The sequence below is a fragment of the Cryptomeria japonica genome, chromosome 1 (genome assembly GCF_030272615.1).
Source record: "Cryptomeria japonica chromosome 1, Sugi_1.0, whole genome shotgun sequence".
Lineage (NCBI taxonomy): Eukaryota > Viridiplantae > Streptophyta > Pinopsida > Cupressales > Cupressaceae > Cryptomeria > Cryptomeria japonica.
In genome coordinates, this window is record NC_081405.1 from 264,150,086 (window position 1) to 264,162,691 (window position 12,606).

Sequence of the window (12,606 nt, forward strand, 5' to 3'; positions counted from 1 at the left end):
TCTGCTATTTGCCAGCAATAGTAAAATGACCACGTACCCAGGACCTAATTTGCCAATGGTAAATTAAATGTTCATTGCACGCGTCGACCAAATTCGCCAATATCAATTAAAACATTATAAGCATTCGAGGACCCATTTCGCCCCATTCAAATTAAATGTTCATTGCACGCTCGCTCAATTTTCCAAAAGTACAATTAAATTAAATGTTTATTGGCAATTGCGATGCCCGGGCCCCGCGCAATTCACCAAAAATGCAATCATGGATTGCTATAAATACACTATTTCTTATACTCTTTCTTACAATTTGTTCGTGTCTGATTAGTAAATTGGGAGCTCTTGAGTCTCGATTCGCATTCCACAAATTGAGTTGGAAAGTTGAAGTTCATTGTAGGGCGGAGGGCCAAAGTTACAATCCTGCAACACAGGCCCGGGCATTCATTCCCGATTCCTGATTCAGAGAATTGAGAAGGCATAAAGGTGAGTAATCATTTCTTCATACTTGATAGTATTAGTTTTAACTTTTACTTTGTAGTGAGAGGTCAAGACTCAAGATGTCACAGTCAGACATGGGTGAGACTCCTCAGGGTGGTGAAGGGATTGGGATGTCAGACAAGAGTAAGAATTCTCAGGGCAATGAAACTGAAGGGATTGGGAGGCCATCAAAACACCCAAAACTTAAACTTAAAGATAGTACCATAAAGTCTTTTTTTGGAATTGGCAAAGTTTCTGGTCCATCAACTTCTGTAGTTGCAGAACCCATTCGTAGTAGCTCACCGCCACCACAAGGTGGGATTGTCATTGAGTTAAATGCATCAAATGAGGATGACAATACCGACATGATAGAAGATGTTCTAAGGGATACACACAATGAGATAATTCACTCGGATACAAATGCTAGTACTAAAGATGATGTTCGTAGAAAGAAAAGAAAAAGGAAAGTAAAACTAGGGCGAGAGTGGGAGATGACAAGGAGTTTTAAGATTGATTGGGTAGAAAAGTACCCATTCATTGAACCAGTCCCAAGCAATGATGAACAACCAACAGAATGCAGGTGTAAGATTTGTAGTTGGAAAACTAAAAGAGAGAAGAAGATGTAGCTAAAGCTTGACACCATAGAAAAGCATATTGGTAAGGTTATGAAAAACATATCATAGACGGAAAGGAAACACGAGTAGTAAGATGGAAATCAAAGGAAGAATGTCTTCATGTTAAGTATGTCGTGGAATATGAAGAGCATAACCACAAAACGACACTGATTCCTAATAGTGGATTTGGAAATACAATCAAGGTTGGGCTTGAACATGCAGCGAAAGATGCAAACCTAGCAAAGACTGTTCAGATGAGTGTTGTTTTTCATATTATGTTGAGAGGGCGTCCTATGAAATATTTCCCAGAATTTAGTAATTTATTATCTTTTTTGAATGTTTCTCACTATCCTATGTCACATTGGTCAATAAACGCTGGATGGGAAATGGCAAACTGTCTCACTAAGGTGGAAAAGCAAAATTTACAAGAGTGTAAAAGAGTCAAATTTCATTTCATTATCCATAGATGAAGTTACTGTGGTAGATAACACTGCCTGGGTTTGTATGCATGTGTATACCATAAAAGAGCACGTCCGTCGAGCTCATCTACTCTGTGTTCGTAAAATGAGGGGCAATTCAATAGCAAAAAAATTATATTTGGAAGTTAAAAAAGCTTTGAATGAAATTTCTGGTATGGATGACTTGACAATTGCCAAGAAGTTGGTGTGTGTTGGAGCTGATGGAGCTGCAGTAATGCAAGGTCAAAGGACCGGTCTTTGAGCAAGATTAAAAACTAGTATTGCACCATACATGGTTGGCAATCACTACATGGCCCATCAAATGAATTTAGCATATATAATTGTAAGCAATTTCCCTACAGTGTCAAAAGTTGAAGATCTGGTCCATGAGCTCCACTCATACTTCTGTCAAAGTCCTAAACATTTTGCAGAATTTTAGATTTTTGCTGAGGGAGTAACAGGAGGAAACAAGCTTCTCAGGGATGTTGAGACCAGATGGATCTCCTTGTATGGACCAGCGGAATGAGTTCTAACAGAATATCAATCCTTGATCAAACTAATGTATGAGCAACGCCTCACAGTAGACAAAGCTCCTGATCTCTTACATAAGTTAAGTGATATAGAGACTGTTAACTTTAGCTAGTCTTCTCCCCATGTTGGATTCAATGAACAAACTTGTTAAGAAAACCCAAGACAGAACTATTTATATCAATGAGTATAGCAATCTACGTAAAATGACATGCTTGAGCCTGGATGGTCTATATTCAAGTCTAACAAGGCGAAGGCCAAATTTTTTTAGGTGGCAGATAATTACATATTTGAATCATGCTGAAATTTTTTTACATTTCAATACAAAAAATGAGTTATGTGTCTTTGTAAAAGGATTTCAGATACCAATGCACCAATCTAAGACAGGCAAGCGAGGAAGAGCACTACAAGTTAAAAAGGAAGATTTTGATAGGATTGTTAAATCTATTAGTGATAATTTGAAGTATATTGCATATTAACTTTCAACTGAGATTCGTGAAAGATTCCCTCAAGAAGAAATTCTTGAAGCCATGGGTTGTGTGTATCCTCAATTTTGGCATTCAATTGGAGATAATCCAAATGATGCAAAGATGTTTCATAAAAAACTAGAGGAATTGATATTGACATTTTCAAAAGATGCATATTGCAATGGACAACCAATAGAAGGAATTTTAAATTCAGATCATCTTAGGAAACAATGTAAACAATTTGCATTGGTTATGAAACATTAGTTGGTTAACTTGGAGAATCCATTTGAACCTGAATCAATCACAAGGCTTTGGAAAAGGATAGATCAAAGTGAAGCATTACGTATTGCAATACCAAAATATTTGAAACTTGTTGATTTATGTCAAACAATGATATTGGGGTCGGTGGAAGATGAGAGACTTTTTAGTGCATTAGGGCTTTTGAAATCAAAGATCAAAAACAAATTAGACAAGAATTTGGAAACTTGCTTGAGGTTGTTTGTAACCCTGTATAATGTTAGAGATTTTCCGTATGATTGGGCACTGGCAATCTGGAATTCCATGCGTGAAAGACGAGGGGTGTGCAACACTTTAAAAGCTGGTGGTGCTACTGCTAGTGCTAGTGTTGAGACAAATAAATATGATGGATCGCAGACTTAGAGTCAACATGAAGACAAAGACATTTTTGAATACCCGACTCAGAATGAAGATGAACCTGTTAATACTAGTCAGTTTCTGGATCTTGAGTCCATTTGGGATATAGAAGCCTCAAACAGTCAAACTGAGTCACTGAAGTGAATTAGCAGTCAGTTTATAGGTATTTATAATTATACTGGAGTTCTTGAGTCATATTACAATTTCAATTTGCAAAATTGCAATACTATAGTTGTCATTGATGATTTTTGATATTGTATTCCTTGAATTTGTCAATCTAAAGTAGAACGGATACTTATTTCATATTTTTAATTGTGAATTTGAATTATTACTAAACAATTGAATTATTAGTAAATTGGTATTTGGTTCCACATTATGTTGAACATGAAATGCAACAATTTGTGTCACAAGATCCATAAAATTATTCATATTGCATAACTGTTACTGCTAGAACCTTTCTACTGTTCTACATTAAATGCTTAAAATGATGTTCATGGCGATTAGGGTTTTGTGTTTGTTTTTTGTCTTAGTTGGCTAGTAAATCGAAGTTGTCGTGCGTTGAAAATCTGAGTTGTCCTCTATTTATTTGTCCATGTCAACGTCAAGTGTGGTCAAATGGTTGGTTAGACATGTTTAATGTTTCCTCTAACTCGCAAATAAATTTTATGTTTAACAATTTAAGTGGTGAGTTAGTGAGTGTTGGTTTGGGTTTAAATCGCGAGGTCTCTAGTTTTTTTAGTGTTAGCATTTTTATGTTAGTGAGGTGGAGATTGTTAATGAAATCGCTTTGGTCGCAAGATCTTCAATTGGTTTGATGCCATGCATTATAGTCGTGAGAGTTAGCAAGTAAGTACTAAGTCATTAATGGTCTGTGTGCCACTACTCACGCCTGTTTATGATGGTAATTAACATAAGACATCGATAAACAGTTTTCAGATTTTATGGTTATCACTAGCTCGCAGGTCCTTTATCATCAAGTCAATTTAAGTCATGAGCTTGTGAGTACTGGGAGATTTTAGTTGTCGCTACCTCGCAAGATGTTTTGCAATTGACCATTTTATGTTGCGAGGTTGTGACTGGGTGTGATTTTATGTTGTTGCACGGTCGCGAGGTGTTCGTGGTTAAGTCATTTTAATTTATGATCATGCGATGTAGTTGGTATCGCAGCTTAGTTGGTTTTGTCATTTGCTCGTAGATTTTGAAGTTGTTTAGCATTTTAAGTTGCGATCTGGCGACAGGTAAGTTTTGGTCTGATTTTGTGGTCATCGCATGCTCGCAGGTTTGTAAGTCTTAAGTCAAAAAGTTTTGTGAGCATGCGATGGAGGTTAAGTGCCTTGTTGTTGCGGGATCGCAAGGGTTTAAGTCAAGTTAAGTTTCGAGTTGTGAGCTTGTGATGAAATAAGTTATTTTGTTAGATTTGTAGTGGTCGCTAGCTCGTAGGTAAAGAAAGAATATTACAAATATTGTTGCAAGGTTGCAACTGAAGGGCTTGATGAAGATCAACGGCTGTCACTCACTCATGAGATTCTTTGAGGATTTGTAAAAGGGGTTGCGAGCTTGCGATTAAGAGGATTTGGTAGCATTGTCGCTAACTCGCCGGTTCCTTTCCTAATTGTTATAACCAGTTGAGTGTGTGCGATTAAAGATGGGGATTGACACGTGGACTTGTTTGATGGGTTCTGTAAAAGTTTTGAATGGCAATCACCAATCAAATGCCACAATAGCTAGTTCATGCAAGTGTGGCAATTAATGAGACTTGAAAGAAGTGACAGCACCCAAATGGCAAATACCATAAATTTCATGATTGAGTCGTGATTTTGACATTTGTACAATTGAATTAATGCATTCTATCAGTTTAATTGAATTAATGCCACACTAGCTAGTTCATGCAAGTGTGGCAGTTAATGAGACTTGAGAGAAGTGACGGCACCCAAATACCATTTTATGTTGCGAGGTTGCGACTGGGTGTAATTTTATGTTATCACAAGGTTGCGAGGTGTTCACGGTTAAGTCATTTTAATTTGTGATCATGCGATGTGGATAAGACGCTTGCTCGCATGTTTTGAAGTTGTTTAGCATTTTAAGTTGTGATCTGGCAGCAGGTAAGTTTTGGTCTGATTTTGTGGTCATCGCATGCTCGCGGGTTTGTAAGTCTCAAGTCAAAAAGTGTTGCGAGCATGCGACGTCGGTTAAGTATCTTGTTGTCACGGGATCGCAAGGGTTTAAGTCAAGTTAAGTTTCTAGTTGCAAGCTTGCGATGAAATAAGTTGTTTTGTTAGATCAACGGTTGTCGCTCACTCACGAGATTCTTTGAGGATTTGTAAAAGGGTTTGCGATCTTGTGATTAAGAGGATTTGGTAGCATTGTCGCTAACTCGCTAATATGTGGACTTGTTTGCCAGGTTCTGTAAAAGTTTTGAATGCCAATCTCCAATCAAATAGAAGGGCATGAATTCAAATTTCGCTCGAGTACTTCAGTTTGAAGTTTGAATTAATGCCACAGTAGCTAGCTCATGTAAGTGTGGCAATTAATGAGACTTGATACTTGAGAGAAGTGATGGCCCCCAAATAGTAAATACCATAAATTGCATGATCGAGCCGAGGTTTTGTATAATTGCATTAATGCATTCTATCTTCGAGGTAATCCAGTGAATTGAGCTCTGCAACAAGGTTGGAGAATTTAGGGTGTTGGGTGTGAGAAAATTTTAGAAAATTCGTTAAGTTTTTCTCCTGCAGCTAACAATGAGCCAGGCAATGAGTGGTACTATAGGTTCCAAGCCCAAGCCCAAGCCCGAGGCCACGACAAGTGGAGCAGGAGGACCTAGAGGTTCCAAGGCCAGTGCCACTAAGGAAATGATGGTTAAGAAATACAAAGAAGAATTTGTAGATTTGATGCTAGGGACTTCCATTGCTTTGAATACAAATCATTTGGCATGGAGAGCTTTATGGAGCCAATGCAGAAACCCTACCACGCTTAATATGACTCGTTCTACTCTGTTTCATTATTTCTAGAAAAATAGGGTTAAGGGTGTCCCAATGTCAAACCCTTTGAATTTAAATATGGCAAAGTTAATTGTGCCAGATGTGTATGTTGATGTGGATTTGATCAAAGAGTTGGCCAAATGTTATTGTCCAGTATCTAGGGTAATCAGAAGAAAGAACCAGTCTGTCCTAGTTTCAATTAACAGAGCTAGCTTTGTTGAAGCTTTCCAGATTACTGGTGCTGCATGTACAGATATAGATTTGGAGCGGATTGCAGAGGATTATAACAAATACAAAGGTGTTATCAAGAAGCATGCAATGCCCAGATACATGCCTAGGGTGAATAGGAAGCCGGTTATAATTCCAGAGAGTATTGAACCACCATTTGACATCACACCTTTCCACCATTATATGCATTGTACAGTCTATGGATTATGCAGAGTGTTGGGTTTTGATGGAGATTCAACAGTGTTAGTTGAATTATTAATTATGACCATGGACATTCAACACCCAGATGTTAACAAAGATTATGATTATGTGGGCTATGTGGTTGAACACATTCGTAATGCTCTAGTTGAAATTCAGAGTGGTGGTGCACCCAGCCCTACATTCAAGCATTATTCATTGTTGATGCATTTAATCTTGTTCTATAATGTTGAGTTCGTGGATAAAGAATTGGAGCTTTTCAAAGAAGAATTGGGTGTCTTGATGCCAATACAAAGATGGACCCATGTTTGGGACGGTAGTTCTCCCCATTCTTCTTTCCTTTTCTTTGAAAATTGGATTGTTTCGCCAATTATGGAAATGCTAGGAATAAATAGGGAACAATTGTCAATTAATGTTAGGAGAGTTTTGAGACCTTACCAGTTTGTTCCAAACTGGTTTATTTCACATAACTGGGGTGACTTTTATTTTTTTGATAACTTTACTGTGATCAGAGTCTATGGGTGTCCTCAGCCTCCCCATATTTTACCAAAATTTGTTCCAATTAGGATTGCTTTTATGGAGTTTATCTGACAATTGACCCTAGTTGAAAAAGAATACCTTGACAAACACAGGAAGGGTTCTCTTCTTCCTAGGCTTTGGGTTGCATCCCATTTTACCATTGGTAGGAGTTCCTTTGATGAAGTAAACAATTTCCTTAAATATTATAGGTTGGTTAATGTTGTGTCTAGATTCTGTGATCCTAAACAATTTATTAAAATTGCATTGCCAAAAATGACACCTTGGGCCAACATAAAGGACCATGAACCATTGGATGATGAAGATGTGGTTAGAAATTTGCTGAGAAAAGATGAAGTACAAGAAAGGAGAAGAAAATGGAAAAATTTGATGAGAGTTGGAGCAGAATTGAAGGCTGGTGACCCTAGTTTCTCAGGTTTTTGCCCTGATAGCCCGTACCTGGAGAGGATTAATAAAATGTTGAGTTTATATGAAACTCTGATGGAACAAATACCTCAAATTCCAGAAGTGGCTGCTTAGCAGCAAGACCCCCAAGATGGACATTATTCACATGGCAAGAGGCCACTTAGTGTGTATGCTGATGATGTAGAGAGTGGGGATGAAGTTCAATCTACTCGAGTGCCAGCTGCAAAGAAACAAAAAACCACTGAGGTCGGTACAATTGTGAGGAGAGACCCTGCTAGAGCAATTGTTATAGAACAAGGACACTACTTTCATCAAATAAGGACACATCTTAGAGAAGCGGGGCAGAATGAAGAATAGGGAGAAACAAACGAAGCCCTCGCTCAAGGCTTTGATGAGCATGTGATGTTGTCAAATGAGTTCATGAAAGATGATGACTTTATTAAGTTAGATGAATTTAAAAGTTTTTTGACAAGGTTGAAAGAAAATCAATTAAAACAAAATCTGATCAAAGAGGAAGCAAATGAAGAAAAGAAAGAGGAGATCATCAAGGCACTGCAGGAATATGATCCTGATAGGAAGGAAATATCTATGGAATAGGCAAGACAATTGATAAAGAGTACTGGTATGATTATGATGCCTGACTGGGATATACAGTCTATTTTTATTATTGATCAGATTAGGAAGCAAGAGGACCCAATGTTTAGAACTGAATTTGAAATTGGAGATGTAATAAGAGGATCAGGATTTAATCCTAAGTCAAAGACACTTGCTGCTTGGTCTTTGGCCCCTTCCACTCAAAAGCCCCACCTTCTAAATATCCAAGTAGAAAAGAAAGCTGATAGAATGATCTGTAACTTGCAGAACACAACTAACACGGAGATTGCCTCATTTTTTACTCAAGTTTCTTTCATGAATTTATCAAAAACAAAGGATTTGTCAAGAAGATACACACAAACATATACCCAATTGATTGCATTGTCTAAAAAATATGAAGAGACACTGATGAAGAAGGGCACTCTGGAGGAAGATTTAGTGGAGTTTAAAGAAAAAATTGCAATTGAGCCCCCTCCAATACAGATTACAGAACAAGTACATGAAATATGTTGGCATATGGACACTCCAATGAGACATTGTATGTGATTGAAGGTTTTGTGATTGATGACAACCTTGCAATCCTATGGTACCGGCAAGACATCATACCGGCAAAGCATTACACAGGCAAGATAGTGCACCGGCATCAACAGATCACTCTACACCGGTACCGGCACCGGCACCAGCACCGACACAGAAGAAAAGATGTATACCGGCATTGAGGCCGATAGGATTTTTGTTATGTAATAATTTGTTTATTATTGTAAGCCGACTTGGCAAATTGTAAAATGACTCTTGTATATAAAGCAGATCATTGTAGACATTTAGAGAGGTAATGTAGTGAGCATAAAGAAAATTATTAGGCAAACCTATTATGTGAATTATAGGTCAAGGGTATATGTAAAGAACAGAGCAAGAACCGGTACTAAATCTGGCATTGGAGATGCTATTGTAAAGCAGTACAAGTCATTGGATTAGTATAATCCTTATTGTAAGCCAGTGTGACTTCTCATTGAGCAGTGAACTCTAGGCAGTTGGCCTTCCTACATGTGTAGGCCCCTATTGTAAGTAATATTCTCTTATTGGCAAGTGAGTGAATATTGTGGGTCACAAATCCCACCGAGGTTTTTCCCACACCGGGTTTCCTTGTCAAACATCTTGTGTTATGGTGTTCTTTTCATGTGGATGTTTCTGATTCTGTTTATTACATTAATTCTTGCATACCGGTATACTGTTATTTTATGTTCTGCATGTTTTAACTTAAGAAATTCTTATTACCGATTAGATACTGATTCACCCCCCCCCCCCCCCCCCCCCCCGCCCTCTCAGTATCTGTGGGAATCCTAACAAAATACCAGCTGATGTGACAACAAAAATGGAGGAATACATAGGGAAAATTGAAAAGCTTGAAAAGGAACAAAATGTCAAGGCTATCTCTATTGTGTCAGGAATTTTGAAACACAGGATTAATGTATTGAAAGACAAATTGATGGTTGTGCATGATTTTCACATTTCTTTGAAAGATGCAAGCGAAACATCCTCAGAGGTTGTCGCTTTTCTTGGACCTTTGTTCAATGTTTGGTCAGGAAGAAGCAGATTAATGGATAAGCTAGATACTGCAATGATGTATAGTGACAAGTTCCCTCCCAAGATCAGTGACACTAAAGACATGGTGGAGGTAATGAATGCAACTTATGCATTTGTCACAGGGAAAGATGTGCTTATAAATGAAAAATTCCAGACATTTGGGGAAGGTTATAATAAATTGGTGCCTTCAATTTATGGTAGTAATGGAGATTTTAAATCAGTTTCTGATTGGACCAGCAGATTTGATTTGATTCTGGAGCAAGAAGAAATAATCAATCATGTAAATGAACAGGTTGATGTTGATTTCCTTAACGGTCTGCTTGATTCACTATTTAAGGTTGAGGTTGACCATGCAAAGTTTATTGTTGAGTCTAGGGCAGTTACAGATGCCAAATGGACAAACTCAGTTGCAAAGTTGGAAGAGGTAAAGGTTTTCAGTTGGCCAACAGACAAAGAGGTGGACAGGTGGCAAGCCATGCTAAAGCCAAAGAAGAAATCTCGAGTTGAGATTGCTACCCAAGATTTCTCACAGTAATCCTAAGCTTGTTGAATCCTCAGGTTGAGGTTGCCACTTTTATTGATCAATGATGTTGAACTTGAAAACTCTTATATAGTTATAATAGCTCAACTGTTCAAGAATTTGATAAGTGCATAGTTGAATCGCATTGTGAATTTACTTTCTGATGTCATTATGAATATAATATCAATATCATTTGCAGTTTGAGATCTTCACATAATTGTCTTTGTGTTGAATTTATGTTTTCACTGAGAATTGAATGGTCAAGGGTTTTTCAGTTTACATATGTATCTGGGTTGTGTATGTAATGACATTATTCATAATTTCATTTGACATTCCTATTTATCTGCAAATGAATCTTATTGAAGTTTATTATCAGGTTGTCTTTGAATTGTAAGTGACTCTATGCCCTAGGATAAGGCATTGCTCTGTTGTCTTGATGTTTTACTAATTATGTTGTATTTATATCTATTGTGGTGTTTAATACTTTCATTCTTAATACTCTTATGATTTTATATGCTATGGATGTTTATGTAATATATATGGAGGTGTTCTATGACTATGTCTATAATCCGCCCACCAATTACAATGAGGTGAATCCTTAATATGATTCCAGACTAACAGATGAAAAATTACATATGCCATAACAATGCAACAAATGAAAAAAGTTAAATCTCATGATTCTGATCATTTGAAAGAGATAGAATTATACATAAAATAAATTTATATATAACTCCTTCAAGAACCTGCACAAAGCTTGACACTAAATGCTTTTCATTTGCTCTATGTGATCAATAAAATAGTAGAATAAAATATTCATTGAAACTATGATAGAATTATACACAAAATAAATTTATATATAACTCCTTCAAGAACCTGCACAAAGCTTGACACTAAATGCTTTTCATTTGCTCTATAAATGACTATACATTATACAACTTGCTCCCTTCACCTAGAGTCTAGAATCACTACTAGAACCAGAAAAGGAACCCCAATAACTATACAACTTGCAAAACTGCTTGAGCCATACCATTATCACCCTGATGCCTTCGGATGGAATGTGAGATGTTACATTCTATCCAACAGATTGTTTCCAAATAGAGGAGGAATCCTTCATGCCTAGGAATAGAGACAATGGAAAGAGGAGCTCGAGCCTTCATGCCCATGATCAGGAAAAGTGAAAATAGGAGCTTTAGGGTAAATGTAATATGTTGGGGAGGGGTTGTAGCTTCCATGTCGTCACAAAGATGATTGGCTGCTACTCCCCACCCAAACAAATCCTTATTTCATTCCTCTGCGGGCTCCTTCTTCAAACCCCTTGCCATCCTATGGCAGAGTAGAAGAAGAGGATGTGCCATGCTTGGCCTTTCTTGACAAGAAAAGGCTTTCACACCCCCTCTGGCAATCCTTCTCACTTTCACAACCCCTCTAACAATAAACAAACTCACACAGAAGAAAAAAAAAAAATACCCATTCGGTATCATAGAGCACACAATAACTCCATGCACGTTGCATGATCCTTCTCAAACATTATCTTCCTTTCTGAGGAAAAAACCACTCTCAGAAAATGAAAAAGGTTTATTTTCTGAGTTTCTCTTCTACCAATTAAGTCACCACTCCATTGTATTTATAACATTTTCACACTTCATTTGGTGATGCTCATTCACATGAAAAATCATCATTTTGGTGTTTTTCAACATGACTCTAGACTCTAGAAGTCATGCCTATAAAATCCACTGCATCTTGCTAAGGCTCATCTATTGTGAATGATTTTGTTTTGATTTTATTCCTCCTTGATTGGACAAATTTTGCTTTAAAATCCCTGACAACAAGCAACCTGAGCTCTTATTTCTCAGAGAAATTTGTGATCTCCCATCTCTAACTCAGAAGCTATCAAATACTTTTATGCCTCTGAAACCGTCATCCTCCCTTTTCTAATCAACCTCGAGTCAAGAGAAACCTTCAAACTAGTCCCTCAAGAACGAGTCAGCATCCAAGCCTTAAAAATTTTAGGTTGCGAGCTAGCGACCAGATAGTTTGTGGTTAAGTTTTATGGTTATCGCTAGCTCGCGAGGTAAAATGTCTGAAGACATGATCAAGCCGTGAGCTGGCGACAAGTTTGTTTGGGTTTACATTGTGAGGTCTCTAGCTTTTTGGGTGTTAGTGTTTTATGTTACCGAGCTAGAGATTGTTAGTGAAATTGCTTTGATTGCGAGGTCTCGAGTTGGTCTGATGGCATACATTATAGCTACGAGAGTTAGCGAGTAACTCATTTCATATAGTTGTCGCTAGCTCTCATGTTTGTTTAATGTTATCATTTCTAGGTCATGAGCTAGTGACTAGACAATTTGTGGTTAGGTTTAATGGTTA